The sequence below is a fragment of the Toxorhynchites rutilus genome, chromosome 3 (genome assembly GCF_029784135.1).
Source record: "Toxorhynchites rutilus septentrionalis strain SRP chromosome 3, ASM2978413v1, whole genome shotgun sequence".
NCBI lineage: Eukaryota > Metazoa > Arthropoda > Insecta > Diptera > Culicidae > Toxorhynchites > Toxorhynchites rutilus.
In genome coordinates, this window is record NC_073746.1 from 163,603,922 (window position 1) to 163,619,863 (window position 15,942).

At 37.5% G+C, this 15,942-nt stretch overlaps 1 protein-coding gene across 2 annotated transcripts in view; it reads left to right on the plus strand.

Moving 5' to 3' along the window:
* LOC129775980 (follicle-stimulating hormone receptor) overlaps window positions 1–15,942 on the plus strand; it is a 429,827-nt gene that overhangs the window by 98,386 nt on the left and 315,499 nt on the right. For both annotated transcript variants that reach the window (XM_055781291.1, XM_055781292.1), the window contains exon 2: window positions 13,995–14,073. The gene's annotated coding sequence lies outside the window, so the exon portion shown is untranslated. The remainder of the gene's footprint in view (window positions 1–13,994; window positions 14,074–15,942) is intronic.

Here is a 15,942-nt window from a genome sequence, read left to right on the forward strand (position 1 = left end):
TTGTGTATCCAAATACATTGAATCCATTCAGATCAGTTGATTCCGTTAAATGTGTTTCAACAATAATTAGTAATTTCGGTTTTTCGTTGGATAACAAAATTTCTATTTCGTGGAAAGTGTGCGTAATCCAGCCACATTCAAATAAAGTACATCATATCTTATATATGCCCCTTTCTTGGATGGCTATATAGAGAAGTTCACCTGTTCCTTCTTCCTCTCGTAGTTTCGTAGGAATATAGGACAACTTGTACTCCACGCAAAATGTTTCGTATCTATGTCAATTCGTCGCGCTGATGATCGCGCTGTATTTATTATATTTCATCTTACTATTACAATAGATTTTCCTAACTTCGAAATGTTTGTTTTCATGCAACGATGGATTTTGTTTCATTAACGTAGCTTTCAATTTATTTTCGTTCATTTGTTCGCTAAATCCTATTATTTTAATCGTCGGTCTCAATGCTTCTGGTATTTTAACCTCGTAGTCTTGACCCAGTTTTTTCTCAACATTAACCTTGATCAATTCAATTGAATTTTTGTCTGAAGCAGAGACAACAACCGTACCATTTTTACCGTTTCGCAGTCCATTTATATTTAATCTCTTGGGATTGACATTCTCTTTCAATATTTTTCTAGTTATATCAGATTCCTGCTTAGTTTTTGGTTTTATGATCAAGATTTTTTCCCTGGTCAAAGCTTTCTTTCTTTCAATATTCTCAACATTAACTACATCCACAGTTGATGTTTTCCCAGCGTCTTTCAAAACCGCAGCAAGTGGAGTTGCATTTTCATTCTGAATAGCTTGCTCGTCCCGTCGGCGCTTTTTCGAATTTGAGCGCAAATTGTATCGCTGAGGTGTTTCCTCTGCATTTGTATTGATATCGATACTGTTTTTAAACAAATTTCCGATTTCCGCCCGTACTGCTTCTTTAACTTTAAGCTCAAAGTTGTTGGCCAAGTCAACCAAACACTTCAGCTCTTTAATATCGCTTAAAATTTTACCAACGGAATCATCAAAATGGTTATTTCCGAACCCATTTTCGTGTAACAATAAACATGTGTCACATACAAAAACGACATTTTTTATTTTTTTCAAAACATCGATATTGTCACGCACCGCGCTTGGTAAACAATCAATATGTATAGTCTCATGGCACTTACCGTAGCACGTTATCGCTTCTGTGTTTGGATCACTTATCTTCTCAAAGCAGCGACTACACATGTCTACTAGACCCATATCTACACATTCGCTATTGTTCGCATGTGTACCGACCATCGGCCGGTCCGTGCGAGGGAATGAAAAACAAACAACAACGCAATCGCCTGCTGTTAGAAAGTGCTGGGAGAACACTATGTATCAGCAGCAGATTGGCAGACTGAAGATTAAGGTACTCAAGCTCTCTTTTCAACACTACCACCACTACAGTGATGACTATGTGATTTAGCTACTTGACTACCCGTTTCAGTCAACTTTTTAATTATAATTACCGAATAAGAACAAGCATAAGAACTTATCTTTTTCTCACCGAATACATATGTGTATTTCACCAGCGAAGATCCCTGCGATAAACTTGAATCACAACACTTTGTTTTTCACCAATTTTACCGCTGATTCTGCACCAGTATAAAAACAACAACCGCTTCAACTCACAAGTTAAGAAAACTGTTTATACATAGTCATTAAAATCTAGTTAAGAATTCGGCTCCATAGAACTGAGCCTGTAAAAATAAAATTTAAAAAAAAGTCATAACTATTATTGGAACGTTATTTTAAAAAATCTGTAAATTTTGTAAATTCATTCCTGTCACGGCCTGTTTTTATTTCTTTTTTCTTCACTATGTAGTAAATGATCAGTACTTTTCAGGAATCAGAAACTGCTGTGGACTATCATGTTCTATTCAAGGTCCAGAGATACGTTTCCCTCAGTGAAACAGTGCTCCACACGACCCGTTTTGTTTTTATAAAAAGTGAAAAAATGGTGGTGGTGGTGGTGGAACAAACATATTATCGCATATATGTCAACTAGAATAAGTCCGTCGCGATAGCTGTTATAGCTTTAACCCTTTCCCGTACAACATCGAGTATCACTCGTGGTGTACTTGCATAACATAGGGCGCTAGAACGCTCAGCAGAGTAGTGAAATCGCTTGATGTGTGACGTATTGAATAATACGGAAAGGGGTTAATCCGAGAAAAAGCTTGCGATGCATTCTTATTATTCTCATGCTCGTCGTATTATTCTAGTGAGGAAAAGAATAAAACAGTAATATACCATTTTCAAATGATTCTACAAATCCACACGATCTTCTAAAGAGTTATTTCTAAAATGTCGATGCATTTTAAAAATGATATCCGAAGTGATAAGCTAGCTGCTAGCGAATTTAATAATTCATTACGACCGCACTACGGAATAATTTCATTCAATTTGCTTGTTTATCTCTTTCGGTATTATTTTACAATGAAAACAATCAACTCTTTAGTAGATTTTTTCTTTTTCTTATCATATTATCCTATTTAAATTCATATAAAAATAATAAAGTAAGGGTCAGTACTACGTGTTCTAAGTAATCAAATAATATGAAATGAAAAATTTCATTCAAATTTTGACCATTTAAAACTGGCTTCGGGTCAACTAACATAATGGAAATTAATTTGCCTTAAACGGATATCGCCACCAGACGTCGACACTGTACATTAGGATTCCAATGAATGAAGGGAAGAGAAAGATTTTCGAATTCTTGAACGCGAAAAAATACTCTGTATAAAATTTCAGCTCATTCGGTCTTAAATCTCGCGTAACTTTTGAAAAGGTCCTATGTAACAAATGTAAACAAATCGAGTTAATGGATGCACGCTATTAGTTTTCAATCATTGAATGCATTACAAAAACAATCGTTCACGTATCTATCTTCTTCATCTTTTAATCGCCGATGCAAAAAATATCCAATGTACAGATTCGGATTTTAAGCACTCGGCTGTTACTTCAGACGCCTCTTTCCTCCGACGCTCGAAACGTCCAATGTAACAAAGCAATCAAAACAACACGAAGTCGTACTTCGGTCGTTTTGAGTTTTTGTTTCTTTCAGGTGTTGTTATCTATGTCAGTGCAATTCAACGAGTGATGACAATAATAATCTGTCTTTAGAATGAAATGCTGATGTTTCGATTGTTCTTCAGTAGTTAGTTTCAAAATCTTATCGTGAAACGTAATATGTCCAATGTGCAAACAGGGGCAGTCAAAACGTCCAATGTAACATTTTTCGCTCCGAGGCTTCAAATTTAAGCTCAAATCACGGAACAACTGTTACGATTGGTTTTTCAGAGTTATTATTGACTGCTAGTGGTAAAAGTAGTGATAAAGATCGATACTTTTTAAGACAATTCGCGGAATAATGTTCGGGTCTTCAACTTCATTTTTCTCGAGTTGACGAAAATGTTACATTGGACCTTTTCAAAAGTTACGCGAGAAATAGTCTCGCAAAGACGTCCAAGTTTAAGTTTATTGAAAATCGTTGAAATCGGCCCGGACCGAACGATCGGACTCAAAAAATAACATCCATCGATGAAATTCTCAACACTTTGTTTTTACAAAAAAAAAAAAAAAACTGAACAAAACACGGTACTTTTGTATTAGCGTCACCGGAGCCGAAATACAATAGATGACATTTTTATTGTTCGCACTGGCATTCAAATATTATTTGTATTGTTGTTGCCTTGTTGTATGCAATGTTTTGTCATTTTTTAGTGCTACGAAAATGCGTATTTGGGATTTGGGAGTATTTAAGTATAAACGCCACCGGAGTGCAATTTTCATTATGAATTGGTTTTTCTTAATTAAATTTCCTCAGAACCTCAGAACAACGTGGTGAGGACGTAGTTCCCCCCGTCAGAAGCGGCGGCCTTTCGCAAACAAACCTGTGTTCCATCGATTACCCGGTTAGTTTGAAACATAGGAGACGATCCTTTAGTTAGGTCCGACCGAGCGTTAGCGAGTGACAAAGTGACAAAACTGATAAAGTGACGAGTGTAGTGACAAAACACTACAAACAACAATACAGCAACAATACAAAAGATATCTGAGTGCCAGTGTGTACAATAAAATTGCTATCTATTGTATTTCGGCTCCGGTGACGCTAATACGAAAGTACCCAAAAATCACAATCTAAAACACTAGTCAAATCCACAACGATGGATCCTTAACCCGCACCTGGGAAAACATGCAGAAATCATACTTGCACATAACTTACCCGTTTCGTCAGGAACATTCGAGATTGTTTAATGAAACATTACACGTATTACTCACTATTCGCATTCCAAGGAACACAAAACATTCATCATAACATATTGCTAAATCAAAACATCAACAATAGAACTGACAAGACGATTCTAGAAAGGAATCGGCCAATATTCATTGCTATAAAACAATGCTCAATTGTGTATAGCGAATGGTCCAGAAGAGGGATTCTCAATCTATTTTAGCAAAAGAGACCCCTTTTCCAGAATGAATTCATACCATCGACCCTTATAGCCGGATTCTTTAAAAAATATGAATAAGAACACAAAATACTTACCAGTTCAAAAACTTTGCAGGTCGTTAAGTGAGTAAACTTCACATCATTTTCTCATCAATAAATACACATAAAATTCAGTAAATATCAAGTGTGGTTAGTAATTAGTTAGTAATACCCCCTTAATTCTAGTGTAGAGACACGAATTTCGGACGTTTTTTCGAACTCCGTAAAAATAAAACAAAGAATATTTTTATTATCCATTATATCATTATTCGTTTATCTATCTTTCAACAATAAAACAAAAATAGGACGGAAAAAAAATATTCATAATTAGAATAGTTACATGCTGGTGAAGTGAGGGTGCTCAAAAAAAAGTTGTGCCATGGCGTACACGATTCCAGTCCTTCTGGTTATCTGAAACAAAAAAATCGAACAGATTCTGAATCAGTAAAGATGTCGCTATGGCATGAACCTCGGACAAGTCAAAAACATGGGTTTTAACAAAATGGCGGCCGTTTGAAAACAAAAATGCTGTTTAAAACGTTTTTTTTTTGCGTTTACCGATTTTTTAAAAATAGTAAAATTAAAAAGTTATAATTTTTTATTGGTTCATGCGATAGAGAGATGTATGCAGATTATTTTCATATAAATTTGACATAAATCGGTTCAGTAGAACTTGAGATATCGTGTACGCCAGTTAGAAAAAAACTAGTTCCGAGAGAAACGCGTTTGAAGTTCATTGTGATGGCCGTAACAGGTTAGATACCACATCACTAAGATGGCTCTAACTAGGTAAATAATAGGATTTTCGATAAGTCCTTTCTAGAGTATATTCTTGAATGCCTAAACTACAGAAATATGGTAAAAAAAAATTTCGATTTTTTCAGATTTCTAGACTAGAATACCCCCTTAATACAAATTTCAACAATAATACTTTCTCCTAAGATATTAGTCATTCTTATACAGCCATTCCATGCCAAACCGATATAGTGGTTCTGCGATTTTCGTCGAAAGTGGTTATTTTGTTCTTTATCGCAAAACATTAACATGAATGGATTTGAACAAAACATGAATTTTTGAAAAAGGAAATTTCTGAAAAAAAAGGAAAAATTATATTTCAGATCAACGTTGAATAATCATGACTAGTCAGAAATTGCGGGAAGTCCCGTTTGAAAAGTCAAGATGATCATTTTCATTGGCCCCTGCTGTACATCTGTCATCGTGGAATGGTATTGGAATTTAAAAATTGCGCTTCGCCGCTGCTTTTCGTCCTCGTCATTGACGACTTATGAACAAATCATGGAGAGATTTGATCCTGATACACCAATGTCAATGAATATCAACAATAAAAGAAGTGCCATAAATTTAAGAGGATCATTTTCGAGAAAAATGAAATATTCACAGCGATCGTAAAGCGTTGCCTGCAACAATTGTAGACATAAAGTTATATTCATGATAATTTATGGAGCGTTAATTTATTTTCATATTTTCAGGTCAACAAAACGAAGTTTACTGAAATTCCTAGTGTTACTATCCACGGGCAAACACAATATTTAGGGGCAAACAGAACATTAATTACGATTGCCTCATTCAGTGTGCGGTTTGATCACGTCGTAAAACTGAGCCTTCACATCCAATTAGTTTGCTATGCTTCGCGAAATAAGATATTTGTTTCGCAAAATCCCCATTGCTTGCTTTGAACTACTAACCTACCGTTCGCCAGAAAGTGAATTAATGTAGGTGCGACATTTATGGAAATCTGTCAGTTCTAATAATAGCAAAACTTTGCGACCTTGTGATGATTTATGATTATTTGAAATAGAGCATTGAGCGAACTAGATTTCTATTGCAAGTATACCGGGTGCCTTTTTTGTGGTTTATGAATGAGGAACAAACGATAACCTGTTTTTCTGTACGAAAAGTGTTTTTTTCATTGAACATATTTCACGTAAACCTTCAATGTCGACTTGCCGTTTGACGTAGTTTCGTGTCGTGAAACGTAGTTTATTAACAGCTCCTCTCATAATTGTCCTTTAAGCGTATGGCTACATAGAAGTGAATACTTCAATTCTCTTGCGTTGGAATTTCCCCCAATGAGTAAGCTTTTATTCAAACTTGGACTTCATTGCAACGAGTTCTAAATCCCTCGGCATGTCTGAGGGTTATCGCTTAGACCCACTCGAAGTGGAGTTCACGTCCAGCATCAGATTGGCAGATTAATGCACTGCCCTTCGTTCGGCCACCATTTGCCAGTGTATGCTTGGGCAATGAATTCCACGCGAAATGCGTCTCGTCATGGGCCACTGTCATCCTGTCAATTCATTCAATACTTAGCTGACAATCACTGCATCTCCGACATTCGACGTTCGTAAACGTAAACGTTCGCTGCGAAATAGCGCGCTTGAAGCGGCAAAATACAATTTGCACGAAAATAAAGTGGCAGGCATCGGCATCCACAACAGAGGATTTTCATCAAGTCGAAGCCCACACAAACAAAAAAAAAATAATAAAAGCTCAGTTGAGGATCTGCATGAAATGGTACTCGAATGAACCCGTTTGCGAAAGAGGACAAGCTCAACAATCGCACAATTGGGATCTGCCGGAACAATGGGGCATCGAGGGCTATCCAAGAGTGGATAAATAATTGGAAGTGTGCCTGTACATAAATCGAACCCTGCCCAGCATCATGGGCGGCGTAGGATGACCAAATGATGGGCATTGGATGGCCTGGCGAGGCATGACGTGCCCCGACCGATCACCAAATAATGGACGGTGGCCGGAATGAATGCAGTGCATTGCAGTGGAATGTTGCCCACTCTGGCAAGGCTGATTTGCATGTAAAGGCTCAATGAGCGACGGGTATGAAATGCACATGAAGTTATAGTATTCAATTTCATCATCTTTATTCAAGCCTGTGCCGTGCATGGAAATAACTGCCAGTCATTGCATCAAGGAGATCCTAACTGATTTACATACTTCAAATGAGGCCATATTATTGAGAGCTTCGAGAAGTAATGGCAGTATTCGTCATGCCCAAGGATTACAACGTCCATTTTTATATGAACTGATAACAATACTATCGATCGGTTAACATCAAGGTGTACATTAGCAGTTCGTTTGTTATCGGTCATGAGTGGAGATTTTATAATATTAAAATCACATATCAAAAATCCATTATCACCACTTGACTGTTTCAGTTTAATCACCGATGGTTAGGTCAAGTGATTCCATTCAATCAAAACAGTTCCTTATTTTATTCATTACAGATAAACCTACTCGACCTCTTTCGATTCTCCAATGTCTATACTTTTCAAAGTAATCATTGTGAGGATAAGCGTATTAGGGTTATCATTACTGCCCCTCGGCATTATCCAGATTTATTGATCCAAACAACGAAAGATGAAACTGGTCTTATAGAAACTTGACACTTCAAAAATAATACTGTATACTACAGGTGAGCTTTTTTGTATCGTACACGAAAATTACTCAAACATATATGTACATATATGTAAAAAAGCGTGTAGTGTTGTGTTCAGAAACATTGACAAAATTGTGAATTTTGTTGGTATAAACCCGTTATGTTTATTTCACAAAATTGAACTCGGAGACGAAGTGTACTAAAATTTTGTTTAGAATTCCTCCCAAACTGCACGTTATTTTGCACGCTATTTACTAATACAACGCGAGGACCTCTAAAGCATACCTGATAACTGTCTATGTTCGTTGGTTTGAGTTCACTGTGGGTAGACAATAAACAGTCCATTAATGGTGTAATAACTTTTTTGCATCAGAAATCATGTTTCCGTTCCACTTTATATGGACGTGAATATTGTGTTCGCGGATAACAAGATCCATGTCAGGGGGAGCAGAAGTGTGGATTGAAATTAGGTTGAATGAAGAGGCAGATTTGTATTCATTAGTCACGTCAATAAGAATTCGCTCTCCACGCTCGTCAATTTATTTTCTAGTCAATTCGAATCATGTTGATTTCGAATGCCGAAGTAGTCCTAGTCGAAGCGAAGCTACTGAGAGGAGAGGCGATTTTCATTTTTCATCTTCGAAGATATCGGACCCTGCTTCTACGTCGTCAGCTTGACCAAATATTTACGTTGCGAAGGATATGCTGAGTATTCGGTGTAACCTTGTGTTATTTATTACGAGCTAGTTCAAATCGAATGAAATCATCTGTGGGGAAAGGCATCGAATTGAATTGATGCGATTGAATTGAGCTCTGTGCGAAAAAATGGTCACAACACAAGCAAAGCACGAAAAAGTTATCCTGCAATGAACTCGTTAAAACTTACTTGTAAATACTCAAATGAAAAGTGCTACTCCTCGTCATTTTCTCCAGATATTGCGTCTTTCACGCATATGAATACGTCAAAAATGTCTTGATACGTGGATAGTATCGAAAGACGAAGACTTTTACCGCGACGTAATGAGATCGACTTCCTGGCAGATCTCGTTACGCCGCGGTAAAAGTCTTCGTCTTTGGATACTATCGACGAATCAAGTAACTTTTTGGAATTTTTTTGGACAAAATTTTGAATGATTAATTTGTAACCAATTCTCACAACAAAGTTGGATGTTCATTAAAGAAGACAGCAATTGGAAACTTTAGCAAAAATATGTAATCAGCAATACTATGAAAAAATGATGGTCGGAAAATATACAAATCTCGTGTCACGATGTTCGTGGTCGAACTCCTCCGAAAGGGCTCTTTCGATTTACGTCTTTCATTTCTATACCGGGGTGTAAAATAAAAGTTTCAAAAACGAAAGCGTTACGCCGAAGACCGAGATTTTGAGCGTTAATAGCTCCTAAACAACTGAACGAAATGGTATGATAAACACTTCATTCGAAAGGTAAAATGTCTACGCGTTATATACTTGTTACTTTTTGATCCAAAAACTAGTTTCAAAAGCCTTAAAATTGCTTTCAAAACAGGCTATTGAAATCACCAATCGGTATATAAGCGAGCGCCGATCGGAAATCCACTCAATTATAATTGAACAGCGATGTTGTCGCTGTTGTGGTGAAGCTCTTCGTTTATCATGAAAGCGCTGATGAACGGTGTCACCAAGAGCCTGTTTCTGCACCTTAGGCCAGAAGGGAATCCATTAGGAGGAGAGTGATGCCACAAACGGTTCCCCGGGAAGACATCGGAACAGCCGCCACACACACACATACACGCGCGGAACTCTTCGTTTGGATGCCATTCAGCATCGAGAAAATTCCGGAAAGATTGAATCGTTGCTAAAAATAATCTGCCAGTTCCCCTGGGAATTGAAAAATACATTCATGGGATTCATTACCTGGCCTGACCTGACCTGAAATGCAATCAGTTTGTTTAGAACTGTGAGAGAGCGCAGAAAAGCCGATCCATCAGAAGGAGAAGAGAAGGTGACCAAGAGAGTATCAGCATCGAAAAACGGTTCCCCGGGAAGACATCGAAGCAGCCGCCACACAAACACATACACGCGGGGAATTCTTTTCGTTTGCTGGTTATCGAGAAGAAACCTGGAAAGAAGTGATCGTTGCTGAAAAATAATCTGCATTGGAATTGAAAATTACATTCAAGCGAAAGAGTTTATTTTAATGTTTTCTATTCATATAATGCTGCGACCAAATACAATTGGTTTTGTGATTTTTCAATCAAGTGCAATCAACAGGTGGTTATCGAGTTAGTATTAACCACTAGTGGACTTCGAGAAGCATCGAGAAGTATCCGGAAAGATGTCATCGTTGCTGCAAAATGATCTGCCAGTTCCCCTTGGAATTGAAAATTACATTCAAGCGAAAGAGTTTATTTTGATATTTTCTATACATATAATACTGCGACCACATACATTTGGTTTTGTGATTTGTCAATCAAGTGCAGTTAGCAGGAAAGCTTCTGACGATTATTCTTCTGAACAAGGTTTTTTGTATCCAATATTGGATGCATAAAACCTTGAGCCTCCAACGTAACGCTCTCGTTTTCGAAGTCACCCAAATATTCATTTATTCATTCAGTCAATGGATTTAGATTCAACTTCAAACATATGATCTCTAAATCAACGATAGTCCTACGTCACCCTTGCGGTTATACCAAAGATATAACCCACTTCCTGTTTTTTATTTGTATTTTATTTTTCAATTTACATTGAAAAATACATGAAAACTCAATTTTTCATTCTCTCAATCCCATCCCTTATCTTTTACTTTTTATTTCATGATTTTAGTATTTTTGTATATACAATGTCCAAATAAAAAATTCTATCGAACTTTCATCCACACATGTACAAATGACCTAAATTTTCTTAAAGCCACGTGTATCGCCGGCAAGTTTGAAGCCTTATCGAATGAGCACACTGAATTATTGAAATTGTTTAAATCACATATGCTCGATAAACAATGAGATTCTACCACAGGTACTTCATTCATTATGAATCATCATCACTTATCTGCAGCTGTCTCGGTAATTGGTGCTTTTAATAACGCAACAATGGAAGCTTCATATCAATTGTCCCGCTGTGAATGGTTAAACAGTGAACATTCGAACAGTAGGAATACTTTTACGCCGAAAAAGGCGACATTGTGTAATTAACAACATGTTTAACGATTAGATAGAAATACTCTTACGCCTAAATGGCTAATGTGTAATTTACAACATTATCGATTATCGATGCAAAAATGTACACGAATAAATCTGGCTCTGTTACAGCTGAAGTGCTAAATGCGCCTAATAAAATAAACCGATGGCAAAAAAAATCATCACCCATTTCGGATTTATTTTTGAATAGGCGAAGTGGGAGCAAAGTGGTTACCCTAAGGAGTATGCCCATTTCCAGCGCCCACATACTGATATAATTCCCGTTTTTCGAAGAATATTATAGTTAAACTCATTGTTCTTCAAGATTGCAAACGGCTTTCACTATAAAAATTCAAAATAGTACACTTTTCATCATTAGAGAAAAAGGTGAAAAATCGAACTTTTTTTTTGCTTGGTAAAGTGGTCACCTATTGGGGGCGAAGTGGTCACCCACACATATCAAGCTAAATGGGAGAGATTTATGCGTTTTTTTCGTCCAAATTTGTTTAAATTATATTTGTTACAGTAGGTACATGTATGAAATAACCTTGGTCTGTTCACCTAGAGTCTCAATTTTAATTTTCTCTTGCATACAAAAACGTAGTAGGAAACACATAACGTTCCGCATAATGAGGCTTGGTTTAGTTGGAGTGGCATATTTATCCAGGGTCAAAACCAAAAAGGATCTTCTTCAAGAGCAGAATGTGATGAGGTATATCAGCTTTAGTAAACAGAACATTGTATGTTGTTATTCACCTATGACCACTTTGCCCAAAACATGAAAATAATTTGTATGCTAATTAATCGATGAAATTAAACAAAATATCTGTTCACCTCTCCTAGAATATGTGAACAGACGTCCAAACTGATGATTTGTTCAACATATCAAATTGAATAAACTAAATTTCATGAGAAATTCCTTAGATAAAGGGTGTGTCACATCAAATTGCATCACGGAAAAAACGCTGTAGAAATTCGCCCAGTAGACCGATCCTTTTGAAAATTTTAGACAGTAAAATAAAAACTATTAAACAACTTTTGGCATTTTCTTTTTATTCATACTTCGAGCCCAAGCCCGTATGCTCGCACCTTCCTCTTTACCCCGTCCATAAGGTTCTGTACAACGTCAGGTTGTAGTTTTTTTGAACAGAAATCCATTTTCTCTTGAAGTCCGTCTCCGATTTGACAACTTTTGGGTTCTTTCGGAGGGCCTGCTTCATAATCGCCCAATATTTGTCTATTGGGCGAAGCTCCGGCGCGTTGGGCGGGTTCATTTCCGAAGGTGACCCCGTTGGCTTCGTACCACTCCAACACGTCCTTTGAATAGTGGCACGAAGCGAGATCCGGCCAGAAGATGGTCGGGCCCTCGTGCTGCTTCAATAGTGGTAGTAAGCGCTTCTGTAGGCACTCCTTAAGGTAAACCTGCCCGTTTACCGTGCCGGTCATCACGAAGGGGGCGCTCCGCTTTCCGCAAGAGCAGATCGCTTGCCACACCATGTACTTTTTGGCAAACTTGGATAGTTTCTGCTTGCGAATCTCCTCCGGAACGCTGAATTTGTCCTCTGCGGAGAAGAACAACAGGCCCGGCAGCTGACGAAAGTCCGCTTTGACGTAGGTTTCGTCGTCCATTACCAGGCAATGCGGCTTCGTCAGCATTTCGGTGTACAGCTTCCGGGCTCGCGTCTTCCCCACCATGTTTTGCCTTTCGTCGCGGTTAGGAGCCTTCTGAACCTTGTATGTACGCAGGCCCTCCCGCTGCTTGGTCCGCTGGACGGATGAACTTGACAAATTCAGCTTATTGGCGACATCCCGGACCGAACTTCTCGGATCACGTCTAAACTGCTTAACTACGCGCTTGTGATCTTTTTCACTGACGGAGCATCCATTTTTGCCGTTCTTTACCTTCCGGTCGATGGTTAGGTTCTCGAAGTATCGTTTTAGTACTCTGCTGACCGTGGATTGGACGATTCCCAGCATCTTACCGATGTCCCGATGTGACAACTCCGGATTCTCGAAATGAGTGCGCAGGATTAATTCACGACGCTCTTTTTCGTTCGACGACATTTTTCCAAATTTACGAAAAATTGACAGTGAAGCATGGCCAACGTGATCTATACACTCTTATCTGATTATAAGCGAAAGCTGAAGATATAATTCCTAAAAATTAAATTTCTACAGAGTTTTTTCCGTGATGCAATTTGATGTGACACACCCTTTACCATGCGCACAGAACTACGGCCAAATGGCTATCGAGAGAGTAATTTCTGTTTTCATTTGTATTTTGACATGCGAAAGCTCTACTGAAGTAAAGAGTGACTCAAAAGTCAAAAGTCAATTTGGCCGTAGCAGAAATGTTAGTGAAACATATGGAAAAATAGTTAAGTTAGTGGCAGGACTATGTTTCTTAGTATTCAAAAAACACGAGTCATATTTTTAATGTTGACAATTTTAAATTGCTTCACAAAAATGGATACATTATTTCGACATTTGTTTTTTATCAAGGCAAAGTTGCCACATTTGCATAGAACGATTAAATTTAGGTCGAACGGATTTCTTCCCCGTGAATAAGGGAAGCAATATGTCTGTGTTTCAAATTAATATTGATTTTCTTTATTTCATTTTTCTCCTTTTTCACTTCACATTTTACTTATCATATCAACACTTTATATCAAACATGTCAGTTACTTATATGAAGTACATTGAAATAAGAAAATTAATGGTTTATTTTTTTATTGTTATCGACGGTCATCGTCTAGAGCGCTGCATTCCTCTGTATGTCACGAATCCCGTTCCCACTTATCTTATTTATCTTCATAAAAAATGAAACCATTCGAATACACTTACAATACATTAGTTATTTTTCACAACCAAACAATATTTATATTTCTTCTAATTTTCTTTATTTACAGTTTGTGTTGCGTTGATAATTATTATTCATAATTACCAACAGCTTACATCCTGAGAACAAGGAGAAGAACCGAAAAAAAGGTGAGTTTCCTGCAATAGATTTAATACATCCTCTTCAAATGTATGAAATATGAGATGCCCGCTGTTATTTTTGGAAAAAATAATCGACACATTATCGACTTGTCACTTTCGAAGCTCAGAAATGAAAATTATTTGGATTTGTTCCTTTCACTTCAGCCAGAGTCATTTTCGATCAATTAATTTTAGTCTGTTGGGGTGAATTGAAGTTTGTTTTATTCTCTACGCATGCCGGAACATTGTCTCTCATTGTTCATAATCGAAATATTGTTCTGTCTCGTTTATTTCTGTTGTAGTTTCCTTTCAGTGCATCCGTGGCCGAGTGGTTAGCGTCTCACATTATCATGTCGGGTGTTCGGGTTCGATTCCCATTCTGACCGGGGGATTTTTCGTCAGAGAAATTTCCTTCGACTTGCACTGTGTTCACGCGTATTCTAGAGCTTGCCCCTCGGAATACATTCAAGGCGTGTTATTTGGCTTAAGAAATCTCAACTAAATATTAATAAATGACGCTAGTTAATGCATACGTTGAGACGGCTAAAGTTCCACAGGGAACGTTAACGCCATTCAAGAAGAAGAAGCTTCCTTTTAATTGGAAAGCTGAAGCTTCTGTTGAAACCTCATAATAAAATGAAGTTAGAATGTGTTTTCTAAGAGTTACTACTAACTACTAACACTGTAGCTTTCAATACGATGTAACGAGATGATACGAGGGTGCGCGGTAAGTCCTGACAACCTGCCAATAATAAATCAACTTCCATCCGCTTCATTATTCAACATAATCAATTTTTGGTAAAGATATTTCGTTGCTGTAGAATCATTCACGTGAATTGATATTTGTCTCGGTCAGGGCCGTGTATATGGCAAAGTATACGAAAAGCTTTATTGCGTGCTTTTTTGCAATATGTCTCTTTTTTCGCTCATTCATATTGTTAGGCCTTAGGCTGAGGACATAGTAAACGCGGTGCTATCTATAAAACCAAACTGACGTTTATGGATTTTTTCCAACAAAAAATAAATATAACGTTCTAACGTTCTAACCTTAGCACCAGTACCAGTTTCAAAAATAAATTGATTAAACCCAACCATTTTTCGGAAATATTCAATTTTTTTCTGAAAATTGTGACCAATTTGGTATATCGACAAGGGCGTTACAGTGGTTCCCTAGGAGACGAATACGGACAAAACGCCGGAGCTAGCGCCAATTGAGGAACACTGGTTGATTGTGAAACACATACTGAAGAAAATGGATGGAACTGCAATTGAACTGAAGAGTTTCAGCCAGAAATTGAACTTGGAAAATTAGTGGAAACAGAGTTCGTGCAAAAAATGATGAACCGTGTAAGAACCGTCTTAACCACAACAAAATTTTCGTGTCCACATTTTTCCATGTGGCCCTTTACGTCAGTTTAATGCACTGGATTCATTCTAACATTGTCGTAAATCGTAGGTGTTACCAATGAAAAATTTAACACTTTGTCCGGACTCTTATATTAGAGACTAAATGAATATAATCATAAAAATGAGAGTGTGTAGGTTCAAATATGAGCCTTCCCAAAAAGGTGTTTGAAGCACACCTACGGCTGTTCTCGTAACATTGATCTGTTTGACTAAAACTGAGCGAATAAAATTAATAAACAAGCAAGTAAATTTCAAGGAAATCCTTGATCTCGATTTCCACCTGGCAGGAGGAAAACAGCGAACCGAGCATGTTTTCTTATGTTTAAATCACGCGGGAATTTCACTGAAATCGCCCCGCTCGAGATAATTGACGCGAGTGACACTTGTTTGGCGAAGTAAATCATGCTGCAACATTATATGGAATCGTATGATGTCGCTTTGCGCGATCACGCTTGCAGGATGAGGCCAGCA